Source organism: Archocentrus centrarchus, chromosome 5, assembly GCF_007364275.1.
Source record: "Archocentrus centrarchus isolate MPI-CPG fArcCen1 chromosome 5, fArcCen1, whole genome shotgun sequence".
Lineage (NCBI taxonomy): Eukaryota > Metazoa > Chordata > Actinopteri > Cichliformes > Cichlidae > Archocentrus > Archocentrus centrarchus.
Window position 1 is genome coordinate 35,090,489 of NC_044350.1, and position 12,295 is coordinate 35,102,783.

Consider the following 12,295-nt stretch of genomic DNA (forward strand, 5'->3'; position numbering starts at 1 on the left):
GATGTTGGTGTGCAGGCTGTGATCAGCTGACCTGCTGCTGCTGCTCTGAGGTTTACTGCTCTGTGTGGATGAAGTGAACTCACAAAGATGTAACCCAGTATTTCACAGCTATCTGAGCTGATCTCCATCCCCTACACTGACAGCATACAGGCTGTAGAAATGTTGGATTCAGTGAATGAATCTCAGCATCAGCAGCTTTGATTCAGACTCATCTCTGCTGCACTGATGTAACCTGTAACTGTGACCATGAACACAAACACTGTGCACCAACACAGAGCTTTACTGTAAATACAGTACAACAAGCTAACCTATTTATTACACACTAAACTGCAGTATTTTCATACAATCTTTGAATTACACAAAGTCAGCATCCTTCAGTTTATTTTCCAGTCCTTACCTTTAAATCTAACCTCTCTTCTTCCTCTCCTGTCCTCTTTCTCCATCTCTGAGTGAACTTCTCTCTCTTTGCTCTCCCTGAAATACAGCAGCTCTTCTTTTAGCTAGCAGACACACTGTGTGACAAACTGCACACACTTTGTGTGTTTGCTGATATTTGTTGAGCATTTAGAAACGTTGCATTTACCTGCCACACGTTACTCCCTTCATGCTCGCTCCTCTTCAGTAGCGCTAATGAAGCTGTTTATGTGCCGCAGCGCAACTTACGGACTCGGTCCGGCCCGATTATAGCGCTATAAATGAGACATTAATTATATGGGTTTGCGTATTTAATTCCTTTGTACGAGATAAGCCCCGATGATGGAGGATACACCAGTACGATTGTCTCTTATGTGTTATTATTCCTCCATTTAGGCTCAGATCGTTTGATGTTTGACGGCGCACTGACCGGAAATGCAAACTTCTCTCTGACGTCCCTTAGCAAAAAGTAGTATACTTAAGTTCATTTTATGAAGTATACTTAAGTATAAGTATAAGTATAGCAAGTATACTATAGACCATGTACTTTAAGTGTACTAGAAAGTATACCAATTTAATACTTTTTCGGACTAAATTGGAACATTTCAAGTTTATGAAAGTATACTTTAAAGTTCATTTTAAGTTTGCAAAAGTATACAACAAGTACACTCATCTATATACTATCAATGTACTTGGTATATCCCTCTCATATGCTTAAAGTATACCACAAGTACACTTATCGATATACTGCCATTGTACTACTTTGAGTCCCTATTTTTATTGTATACTTTAAGTATACTGTTATAAATGTTGGTTATTTCACTAGCTTATTTGTTATACTTTAAGTTTGCTTGGCACATTACTTGTAGCTTACTATTTATATACTGGAAATATACTCCTTAAAGTATTCTTAAAGTTTATGAAAGTGTGATGCATTTACAAAATCACAAGACAGAATGTTGAAAACAAGTTTTATATATTTTCAAAGATTTCAAACATTTCAAAAACAAAGACCTATGAAATCAAGTTCTTCCTTACTGGAGAAAATGAAAGGAAAAAGTGCACATTTGCATCTAAAAATGTAAACATAATGGTCTCGCCAAGATCAAGTCCTTATTTGTAAAAAGTGGTAAAGCAAAACTTGTGCATATGCTTGTAAAAATGTAAACATAGCATCTTCAACTGAGAAATAAAGTCCTTCCTTGTCAAAAAAGGTAAAAGAAAAGCGCACCTTTGGAACCAAAAATAAAAAAGACAGAAACAAAATCTGTACTTTTATGACTTCTTTTCATCTACTTGTTGGCGTAGCTTATGTTGTTGCATTTCTTTCTTATGATTCGTCTCACATCTTGCATGGTGGGTGTCAGGAGATTTCACCTGGGCATGGTCTGTGAGTGAAAAAACACATACAGAACAAACCATTACCTCAGTGTTATTCTTATTCACTGTCCACAATTAACACATGTCATGGCAGGGAGGATGGTTTATCAGGTACATTTCTGAACTTAAATGCAATCAGCAAAAACTGTTATAAAGGGATTGCACACACATCACACGCCAGTCAGACTGAATAAGGCAGAGTGTAACTGAGTGGCAAAACAATGGACAGCGTGCTGGCAGTGACATCACGTGTAAATCCTCTGTAATTTACGACAACTGAAAAGCCTCGATTGTTTACCATCATATAGAAGCATTAGTATGTATTGTTTTTATTTTATTTTATTTGTAGTACTGATAGTGTGAGTGAGTGTCTGATTATAACTATGTCTCTACCTATTATTCCAGTTTTGCCTTAAATTAAATGCACTCACCAAATATAGCATCAAGCTTGGTGTTATCCAGTTGTGGTTTTGATTCCACATCTTTGTGGGCCCCGACTGCCTCCGGGTCAAACTTGAGTTGGACAGCGTGTCTACCATAGATGAACACCGCAAGATCCCCAATGTACAATGCTGAACTTGCAGTTCGCAGAGACTTCAGCTTTAGTCTTGGGACTTTTACATCACAACCTGGCGTATAGAGGCACCTGCAAAACATTTGACTATTACTCACCAAATAATGATGAAACAATTATATAAAATTTCTTTGTAAATCTATTCATTTATCAGTGCAGTGAATATGCATTGGCCTATAATCTATAGACTAACTCCATAACATGAGAAATTTGGGGGGCATCATCAAAGCATTTCCAAATTAATCATTATTTGTATACATCCAGCACAAAGTTGATTAATATGCTTCTTTTTAAATTATGTGTATAGTCACAAGGTGTAGAGGGAAATTGTATAGCAAACATTTCCCCACATGGATAAACACATACCCTATCAATGCATTTTGAGTTATTTACCATATTATCAGAATCAGAATCAGAATCAGAATCAGAAGGTTTTTATTGCCATATGGGTGAACAGGTTCACAGCATTAGGAAATTGCTGCGGTACTTCGTGCTTACAGAAAAAAAACAAATAAGTATAAAAACTATAAGACAATATACAAGTATACAAATTGCAAATATACAGAGATATTAGAGCTATAACTATAGCACAATATTACAAAATTACAAAATATACAGTGCAGAGACTAATTAAAAGATAGAAGAATGTAGACTATATTCCACTAATATGTACATCAGTGCAGTCAGACAGGTGCATAGACATAGGGTCATCAGCGTTTGTGGAGGGTGGTGGTAACAGTCTTAGGGTTATTGTTCATGAGTCCAACAGCAGAGGGGAAGAAACTGTTCTTATGGCGGGAGGTTCTGGTCCGTATGGACCGTAGCCTCCTGCCTGAGGGGAGAGGGTCAAAAAGTCTGTGCCCAGGGTGAGAGTGGTCGGCTGTGATCCGACCTGCACGCCCCAGTGTCCTGGAGGTGTACAGGTCCTGGAGAGATGGGAGGTTACAGCCAATCACCTTCTCAGCAGAGTGCACAACGCGCTGTAGTCTCTGTTTGTCCCTAGTGGTGGCTCCAGCGTACCACACAGTGATGGAGGAGGTGAGGATGGACTCAATGATGGCAGTATAGAACTGCACCATGGTCCTTGCTGGCAAGTTGAATTTCTTCAACTGCCGCAGGAAGTACATCCTCTGCTGGGCCTTTTTGATGACAGAGGTGATGGTGGGCTCCCACTTGAGGTCCTGGGTGATGGTAGTTCCCAGGAAGCGAGAAGAGTCCACTGTGGTGATGGGGGTGTCAGTCAGGATGATGGAGGGTAGAGGGGCTGTGTGCTTCCTAAAGTCCACTATAATCTCCACTGTCTTCTGGGCGTTCAGTACCAGGTTATTGTGGCTGCACCAGGACGCCAGACGTTTGACCTCCATCCTGTAGGCCGACTCGTCCCCGTCTGAGATGAGTCCGATGAGAGTCATGTCGTCTGCAAACTTAATAAGCTTGACAGACTGGTGGTCAGAGGTGCAGCAGTTGGTATACAGGGAGAAGAGCAGAGGAGAGAGGACACAGCCCTGAGGAGTGCCAGTGCTGATGGTCCGGGAGTCCGAGACATTCTTCCCCAGCCTCACGTGCTGCTTCCTGTTCATCAGGAAGTCAGTGATCCACCTGCAGATGGGATCTGGCACGTTCATCTGGGACAGCTTGTCTTGGAGGAGATCAGGGATGATGGTGTTGAAGGCAGAGCTGAAGTCCACAAACAGGATCCTGGCGTAGGTTCCCTGGGAGTCCAGATGCTGTAGGATGAAGTGCAGAGTCAGGTTGATGGCGTCGTCCACAGACCTGTTGGCTCTGTAGGCAAACTGCAGGGGGTCCAGACGGGGGGCTGTGAGGGACTTGAGGTGGGACAGCACCAGACGCTCAAATGACTTCATGACCACAGAAGTCAGTGCCACAGGTCTGTAGTCATTTAATCCAGTGATCCTTGGCTTCTTGGGGACAGGAACAATGGTAGCGGTTTTAAAGCAGACAGGCACGTGGCAAGCCTCCAGTGAGGAGTTGAAGATGTTCGTGAACAATGGGGCAAGCTCGTTAGCACAGTGTCTCAGTGTGGCAGGTGAGACACCATCTGGACCTGGAGCTTTGCGAGCTTTGACACTCCTGAACTGCTTTAGCACCTGGTCCTCCTGAATACAAAAGACTGTGGGGGTGGGGGAGGAGGGGGACTCTGGGGTGGGAGTCCTTGATGATGTGGGCTTCTCTGAGGTGTGGGGAGTGGGGGAGGTTGGGGGGTGAATATTTGTGTTGGCTGTATTGTAGTTGGGACTGGTGGAGGTGTGAAGGCTGCTGAACTGATCATCAAAACGACAATAGAACTCGTTCAGTCTATTTGCAGTTTGTAGGTCGTCTGTGGAGTGGGGGGTTTTAGGCTTGTAGTTGGTAATCTGCCTAAAACCTTTCCATACAGAGGCCGCGTCGTTCTCTGAGATCTGCTGCTGTATATTCTCAGAGTGATGTGATCTAGCAGTGGCCACTTCCTTGCTAAACCTGTACTTGGCCTCTTTGTAGCAGTCTTTGTCCCCACTTTTAAAAGCCTCCCTCTTCTCTATCCACAGCTGCTTCAGTTTGGGAGTAAACCAGGGTTTGTCACTGTTATAACTCACCCTGGTGCGTGATGGCACAATGCTGTCCTCGCAGAAGTGGATATACGAGGTTACAGTGTCCGTGTAGTCATCCAGACTGTCACAGGCAGCCCTCATTGAGTCCCAGTCTGTAGTTTCGAAGCATGTGCGGAGCTCCTCCACAGCCTCACGGGTCCACTGCTTTGTTGTCCTCACCACAGGTTTTGAGAGCTTCAGCCTCTGTCTGTACGCGGGGATCAGGTGGATCATGTCGTGGTCAGAGAGGCCGAGTGCAGCGCGGGGCACTGCGTGATATTATGAGGGTCAGACAACACTTGAGGAGAGGCGGGTGGTCAAACTTGTTGGTCTGGTGTGGGTGTTGACCAGGTGGAAGCAGGAGTTGAGATCTGAACAGTGATTTTTTTCTAAGATCTCTTTCAGCATTGTCACTACTGCTGGAAGCGCTGTAAAGGGAATGAAAACAAGGCAACAAAAGCTTTGTGTCATTACTGTGTTTTGAGACCATTTTAAAACATTAAATTAGTCATTTTTGTTATGAAGACCGTGACTGGAAGTGGCGCTGATTAGGCAGAAACAGGAAGCAGGAGGAGACTGAATTAGCCAAAACCTATAAATGTCAGGTTGAAGCCAGGTATGGACCTTTTTCCACACTTGGCAGCAGATCCCAGCTCTCCCTGCCAGCAATTGTTTGTCTGTGTGATTTGTGAGTCTCTTTTTTCAGATTTCAATGCTTCAGTATGGGAGTATATGAAAATTTCACTTTATTGTGTTATTAAGTTTAGTTCATTATACCTGACCTGCACACCCACAGTGTTTGACTTCAGGAATCAGTATAGGCACATATTCAGTCGTTAAAAGCTGTTGTTTTATAATTTGCTTTAGGCTACTTGAATTGATAAAGAGAAAATACCTCTCATAGCATCTAGTATCTCTTTCCCATAGTCTGCTTTCAGGCTCTCGATTTCTCTCTGAAGCTCTTTCACTTTCTTCTGTGCTCCACTCCAGTTTCTGGGCAGCTGCTCCTCATCTGATGACTCCTCATTTGAGTTAGTTGACTACACCAAAACACGTGAAATCAAAGAATCAGCTAGAATTAGGATCAGGCAGAAAATCCACACCATAATTATTGCTTCAACTCAAAATACCACAATAGTCAAATATTTTACCTCTGAAGGTATTTTGTTTGCCAGCTGCTTCTTCAGCTCTTCTATCATCACTCTTTTTCAGCACACGATGACTTCTTTCTCTTCTGTTAAAATTATATGTTATAATGTTAACAGCAAATATAACATATGTTATAATGTTAACAGCATATATAACAAGCAAATGTTATTATATTTGCTTGTTATATATGTTTATAACAAGCAAATATAATAACATCCATGGTAATGATGATTTACTTGCATTTACAGAGTCAGCTGCACCACTGATGGATCATACCTAGATTCAAAAATGTGTAACTCAAAACAAAAATCATATAACTATGGAGTTAAGTTTTATGCACACCAGAAATGATAAAGAAATGTCACTTAGAATCAACTGGTGTCATACCAAGGTATTTATTTTCTGTAATTAAAAAACTGCCAATGTGAACACCCCTTTAGCTTTTTCATATAGGGTATAGATGAAGCTATGAAGCTAACTGAGAAGCAATACAATTAACAACTTACCACCAACCATCAAAACCTTTGCTGGGAAAAAGGCTGGAGCTGACTTTTTTCTGCCTTTTATGTCCCACTTTATCTCCATCCATCCGTCTTCTTCTTCTAGATCAGGGCACTGAGTGATTACTTTTGGACATTGTTGCTGGTCGTCAGTACTCATCCATAAAATCTTCCCAACTTCCACAGTCTTGTCCTTGAAATAATAAATGGCAAATGGCATTGTGGTATCTAATGCTGAAAATTCAATTTTAGCTAGGATATGTCTTCTCCTTCTTCTCCTTTCCTTGTTGATACTGGTTGAGACCGTTATTTATTTATTTTTTTTGCAAGGGAGACCTTGAATTGGCGCGTGAGCGCTAATTTAAAATTGGGAGGCTCCCATTGGCTGCCAGGTAGGGGCGGGACCATGGCCAGAAGTGCGGTACCAGAAATTTCTGTGGTGATACTACCTGGAAGAAGCTGAGCTAGCTCATTAGAGCTAACGTGGCTAAACAGTGTGGACCTTATCAAAGATATTTAGAGGATTACACAGCAGAGATTCCAAGGACTACCAAGTACAGATGGAAAGTAAAAGTAAGTAACAGATAATGAATTTGCTCGCACATAAAATTCTGTACTGCTCAGATGTTTCCAGTTAGGCTACATTAGCCGCATTAGTCACGTTGGAATGTTAGCAGCTTGTAATCTTAAATGAAAGATTACATGGCTGCTACCGTTAAAGTTAGCATTTTTGTTTGACTATGAGTGACAGACTTGTAAGCTAATGTCCGAATGCAAGTTTGTGTGAGTTGTCTTTTACAGTGATTGTTATGCAGCCAATGTAACCGGAAGTAAGTGAGCCGTAGTAAAAATGTTTATATGCAAGGAGTCTATTAAAACTGTTATGTTTTAATGTTTGATGTGTAAGATCTGAACACAGCTAGCAGCTAGCTGCTTACAATGCAGGTGAGATTTCTTTTCAATGAAGTTGGCAGAATAGGGAAAGTTGAATCTGGTTTTAATTTCAAAGACAATTGATACCCATGCATTATGTACAGTCTCATGTGGAGGCAACTTCCCAAAATATGTTGGGATGATCTTAAATGCACTCAGTATACCCAAAGGGAATGAAAGGACCTGAGTAATAATTTACATTTATGTTTGAACACCCCACCTTTTCAGGATAGGGCAGAACTACAGGACAACTCACGAGATCACATTAGTCAGCCCACTGCTTCCCATAGAGAAGTTACAGATGATGTCAACAGTAGGAGCTCTTCCACACCTAGGCTTTTGGATTCTGCCCTTCAACAGGTAAATATGCAAAAGCACAGTTTCAGTCTAAGTGGAATTGTTGTGTTGCCAGTATACATTCCCCCATGTATCTGGGTAATCTTCATATCCTGCTTGATTAAAGTTTAAGAATCTTTCCTAAATTGTGCTTTCAGCTCCCCAACTAGGTACATTATCATAAGCACCTGTCATATGCCACATCACTGACTTATTTTTCTCCCATGACACAATAAGCAGTTGAGGTGGAAAGCACTGAAGTTGTCAGAAAATTAAAGTTTACACTTACTCTGTTTATGATTTGATGATTGGACTTGACATAAAGGGAGTTAATTCATTCAGTTGTTCATTGTCTTTCTCTTGTTAAACTGTAGAATATCAGTCATGATGACATCAACACAGATGGTCACATGACTTACACTTCGACCAGTGGAGAGGAAGAACTCAACAATTCCAGCAGTGAAGATGAACTTGATAGTGAGAGCTCTTCCACGGACAGTCTGTTGGATATGGACATTCAAGAGGTACATTGGGGTAGGGTGGGGGAATACACTAGGCCAAGTTTGTTAGCATAGTAATATGCTTCAGAGGGCCTTCAGTGACACTCTCACGGAAGTGTCAACAGTGCACACATTTTCCAATACATTTAGTTAGAGGTTTGCTGTAATGGTTGGGCACATTCATACCACACTTATGTGCATTTTGAGCTATCCTCTAGCTGAACCAAAGTGTAGACAAATGACAACATTGCTAACAAAAAAGCAAAAGTTACATTTTTTTTATTCTCTTTCCTTTGTTCACATGTAGAATGATAATATAGATAACCACACCGACACAGAAGACCACTGGAGTAACACTTCCAGCAGTGAAAATGAAGATGATGAACTCGACACTGAGAAACCAACCACAAGTCAGTTGGATGTGGACGTCTCAGAGGTGAATGCACCATTCTATGGGTTAGTTTATATACGCTTCCTTTAATCTTTTAATTAATTACTTCAAGTTATCTTTTTCCCTTGTCAACTTGTAAAATGATGAAGCTCTGCCACATTCTGAAGAGGACTTAATTGGTGCTGCCATTGATGAAGCTGAAAACCATGCTGATGACGAAGACGTGATGGAGGGGAGTACAAGAGGAAATGAACCTGAATTTCCAGTGGTATGTAGACAGTGGTTCAATAACACATTGTTAGTAGTTACTATTCGCACATTACATACAATTGGAACATTTGGAGACAGTACTACATAATAATAATGATGATAATACACACTGTATGTGTTAACTGTTACTCGTTCTAATTTATACATGCTTTTTCTATCTTTTTTTCCTATATCCATAGGGCATTGAAGACCACACAGATGGTGACAAGCCCCTATATCCTGGTGCACCTGTTTCAAAGGGAGAAAGTTTATTGATGCTGATGTCCTATGTGCTGCATAACAACTTAACAGGCAAAGCACTTACTCATTTACTGAAACTGTTCAATCTAATGTTTCCAGGTTTGATTCCACCCTCACATTCAATTCAGTCTTTTGTTGAAGAACTTTACTTTAGTAAAAGGAAAACAGAAAATTGTGAAATGCTAAATGAAAATGTCAGAGGTTTTGGTCACCCCCCGGTGCAAACAAGTATAAAAATGTCATATAGGCTTGCCATTGTGGAAATCTAAGCAACTGCTTTTGGTCTTAGAACCGTTTTTGGTAAATGGACTTGTGTATCACAGTCAAAACTATGACAGACTAAAGAAGACTAAAGAAGAGACACAATAGTGCTGCATGCTTGAAAGATGGTACATTTTGATTTCTTTGATTTCTCCAGTGCTTTTAACACCATCCAGCCAGGACTTCTGAGAGACAAGCTGGAACTGTCAGGAGTGGACCACCACATCTCCGAGTGGATACTGGACTACCTCACTGACCGCCCACAGTATGTGAGGACACAGGGCTGTGTCTCTGACAGGCTGGTCTGCAGTACGGGGGCCCCACAGGGAACTGTGCTGGCACCGTTCCTCTTCACCCTCTACACTGCAGACTTCTCCATCAACTCCCCACGCTGCCATCTGCAGAAGTTCTCTGACGACTCTGCCATAGTTGGCCTCATCACAGGTGAGGATGACTCAGAGTACAGACAGTGGACTCAGGACTTTGTGGACTGGTGCCAGCGGAACCACCTCCTGATCAACGCCGCTAAAACCAAGGAGCTGGTGGTGGATTTCCGCAGGCGCAGACCCACCACACGGACACCGGTGAACATCCAGGGAGTGGACATTGAGATAGTGGACTCTTATAAGTACCTGGGTGTTCACCTAAACAATAAACTGGACTGGACTCATAACACTGATGCGCTCTACAGGAAGGGTCAGAGCAGACTCTACCTGCTGAGAAGGCTGAGGTCTTTTGGAGTGCAGGGGACACTCCTGAAGACCTTCTATGACTCTGTGGTGGCATCAGCCATCTTCTATGCAGCAGTATGTTGGAGCAGCAGCTTGTCTACAGCTGAGAGGAAGAAGATAGACAAGCTCATCAGGAAAGCCAGCTCTGTCCTAGGATGTCCTCTCGACTCAGTGCAGGTGGTGGGAGACAGAAGGACTCTGACCAAAATAACATCACTGATGGACAAGGTCTCCCACCCCATGCATGAAACTGTTGCTGAGCTGGAGAGCTCCTTCAGTGACAGACTGCTGCATCCTAAATGCACAAAGGAGCGTTACCGCAGATCCTTCCTCCCAGCAGCTGTAAGACTTTATAATCATCACTGCTCCCAACAAAAACCACAATAACCTACACAATGTAGGATAATATATAATATACTGTAAATAGTCCGGCCTGTTAAGGTTCAACACACAGGCACATCATGTACATTGTATATAGTGTTATTATTAGTAGTATTAAGGTTAATCTTGTTTGTTGATTTTATATATTGTCATGGCCGGGGAGGAAATGGACGAGGAATGGCTGACACGAAGGACTCCAGAAGTCAGCGTAACATAAAAGGGATTTATTTCAACGGGGGAAACACAAATACAAAAACCTTGGAAGGGAGGCACAGGGAGACGAAGGGCAGGCACAGGGAACACAGGAACATGCGGGCACAAAACATCAACGACGCAACAGAGAACAAAACAAAACTGAGGGCTTAAGTACACACTGGGTAATCAGGGCAAGAGGAAACAGCAGGGAACAACAGGTGAGGCAAATGAAACTAATTACACAGGGGAAGCAAAGCTGAACACAAAGCACAGGAAAACCAGACTGTCAAAATAAACAGGAAGTGACAAACCAAGAAACATACTGACTAAACACGGGGAACAGGCACAGACTCAGGACAGAGACGCAGACATATCACAACACTAGGAAATAAACTAACACAAAACGCTGGGCCAACGGCCCAGGACATGACAGTACCCCCCCCTCAAAGGCCGGCCCCCGACGGCCAAAACCAGAAAACAAAACCAGACAAGGGCGGGAGGCGGGGGACCAGGAGGGAGGGCCCGAAACAAAAACAAAGACAGGGAGCAAAACAGAAATCACAGGGCGTGAACAAAACAAATCAAACCCGTACAGGAAGAAAACAAAAACACAGGACCAGAACAAAAGGCGACGGCACAAGGCCGGAGACAGTCCAAAACAGGGGGTCGAAACAAGGAACAGTCCAGGAGCTATGACAAAACAAAAACAGCAGGGGAAAAAACAGTCCACAGTTCAGGGGAGTCAGTGGGAAATCCAAAACAAAAAACACACAGTTCAGGAGGCCGCAGAGGCCAAGGGGCCACAAAGCAAAATCCCAACGAGGGAGGCCAACCGCGCTCCCAGCGGCGGCGGCGACGAGGACGAGAAGGAATCACTGGAGGCCGACCGCGCTCCCAGCGGCGGCGGCGACGACGAGGGGGAGTCACTGGAGGCCGACCGCGCTCCCAGCGGCGGCGGCGACGACGAGGGGGAGTCACTGGAGGCCGACCGCGCTCCCAGCGGCGGCGGCGACGACGAGGGGGAGTCACTGGAGGCCGACCGCGCTCCCAGCGGCGGCGGCGACGACGAGGAGGAGTCACTGGAGGCCGACCGCGCACCCAGCGGCGGCGGCGACGACGAGGAGGAGTCACTGGAGGCCGACCACGCGGCATGCGGCGGCGACGAGGAGGGGTCACTGGAGGCCGACCGCGAGGCGTGCGGCGGCGGCGACGGGGAGCAGACACTGGAGGCCGACCGCGGGGCATGCGGCGGCGGAGAAGGGCGACCCCGGGCTCTGGTGGGGAACCCTCGGGTGACGTGGAGCGCTCGGACTGAGCAGAGACCCCCACCGGCTCGGACTGAGCGGGACCCCCTGGCTCGGAGCGCTCGGACTGAGCGGAGACCCCCATCGGCTCGGACTGAGCGGAGACCCCCATCGGCTCGGACTGAGCGGGACCCTCTGGCGCGGAGCG

General features: G+C 44.2%; 1 long non-coding RNA gene across 1 annotated transcript; it reads left to right on the forward strand.

The window, feature by feature from the left end:
• The first annotated feature begins 6,394 nt into the window (after positions 1–6,394).
• LOC115780228 (uncharacterized) lies at positions 6,395–9,757 on the forward strand. The gene is made up of 6 exons (XR_004019965.1): positions 6,395–7,178; positions 7,767–7,898; positions 8,249–8,398; positions 8,682–8,810; positions 8,915–9,033; positions 9,215–9,757. It is a non-coding gene; the product is annotated as an uncharacterized LOC115780228 (long non-coding RNA).
• Positions 9,758–12,295: the final 2,538 nt, after the last annotated feature.